Source organism: Piliocolobus tephrosceles, chromosome X, assembly GCF_002776525.5.
Source record: "Piliocolobus tephrosceles isolate RC106 chromosome X, ASM277652v3, whole genome shotgun sequence".
NCBI lineage: Eukaryota > Metazoa > Chordata > Mammalia > Primates > Cercopithecidae > Piliocolobus > Piliocolobus tephrosceles.
In genome coordinates, this window is record NC_045455.1 from 68,519,388 (window position 1) to 68,521,342 (window position 1,955).

Genomic DNA, 1,955 nt, shown 5'->3' on the forward strand with positions numbered 1-1,955 from the left:
GAGGTTTTTTAATTTTTTAATTTAGTGAAGTCTCACATGGCCTAATTAATGCTAAGGTTCCTATGGCCATGGTCCCTTATAGTTTAAACACTTATATTTAAATATGATAATTACCCTTAAATAATTATAGCAATCCAGGCTTGAATACAAAGCAACCAGAAGAATGGGATTGATAATTAGAAACTTCATAGAATAGTTAGGGAAGAAATTACTTTCTCTTGGTCCTCTGTAGAACTGGGAATTTTTAGAGCAGGGAGAGACTTTGGGGGTTACCTAGACCAGTCCCTTTGTATTACAGATGAGGAAGCTGGGAGTCAGGGTGATCTGGTGATTTATCTAAGGTCAGCAGACAGCTGATGACAACAAAAAAAAAGAGAGAGAGAAATTTTCCTGTGTTTTTGCATTAGACCATTGATTTATATTATTTTTGGACTTTTGGACAATAAAGAAATCTATTTGTTAATTAAATTGAGTTTTTTTAATAGCTAGACATGATAACAATAAGGGACCATGATGATAATAAGGGACCATGGCAAATAAAGGAGTTTTACACCAGTATCACCAGTAGCGCTAGACGTTATATGTATCTCTTAGAAAGAGGTTTGTAGTACAAAGATCTGGGCATAGAGCAAAGTGTATTATTTATGGCTTCAATACAGATTTCTAGGAACATTTAGATATTGGGTACATTTAAGTTCAGTGAAGAAGAAAGAAAATCAAGTTCAACATTTTCTGATTTTTTTTTTTTTTTTTTGAGACAGAGTGTTGTTCTGTCGCCCAGGCTGGAGTGTGGTGGTGCAATCTAGTCCCAGATTCAAGTGATTCTCTTGCCTCAGACTCCTGAGTAGCTGGGACTACAGGCATGCACCACCACACCCGGCTAATTTTTGTATTTGAGTAGAGACGGGGTTTTGCCACGTTGGCCAGGCTGGTCTCGGACTCCTGACCTCAGGTGATCCACCCGCCTTGGCCTCCCAAAGTGCTGGGATTACAGGTGTGAGCCACCGTGCCCGGCCTGATTTTAATGAAGAACAGATTGCACTGGAAACCATTTTGACCAACAGAAGAGATAATCAAGTATTGCTGGAAATAAAATGTTTTCTGCCAGTTACTTCTGGTTTTAGCAATCTTGAGTAGAGATACCATTGAAAAAGAAATCTGATAGGAAGAATTCAAGGCAAAGAGACCATTGTGGTTGAAGAGGCCTATCGTTCTAGACAGAGATGGGAAATGGCATTGCCGAATATCTAAGTTAATCTAGACAGCAACAATGGTCAGGAGCCTTTGTTCTGCAGCCTCCACTGCCCAGTTTCAAGCCACACCTGCTGTATTATATTAATCTTGTCCACCTTTACCCTGAGTGATACTACTATCATTAGGTTCCTTCTCCTTCAGGTAAGAAATCATTAAATTTTTTTTTTTTTTTTTTTTTTTTGGTGTTCCCCCAGACTTTGTCCAAGCTTAGGTGTATTATTTAGTTGGTCTGAGGAAATTATACCAAGTTTGAGTCTGTAATTTTGGGCAGAGAGGTGTTTACTCCATGGCAGAACAGAAACCCACACCTGAATCTCCATGGTTCAAATATGAAGCCACACTTTGCATGAGTAAGTACTTACGTGGTTCAGATCTGTCCGGAGCCATAAGGCCTGGAGTTAGCCGACCTCTGTTGCTTGATCTCCGCAAAGCGGAGACAAAATGGCACATTTCCGGGTTCTTCATTATAACCTGTTCCCGCGCGCGCCTAAAACCTTTCCCGCGGGCGCCTAAACCTTTCCCGCGCGCGCCCAAACCTTTCCCGCGCACGCCGACCTTTTCGCTCCCAGAAAGATATGCAGCCTACAGCGCAGGTGCGATCCCGCGCCCGGGAAAATTACAAACCCACGGCACATGCGCAATTGTAATTTGAGAAGACCTGCCCCCCCCCCCCCCCCCCCCCCCCCCCCCCCCCCCCCCCC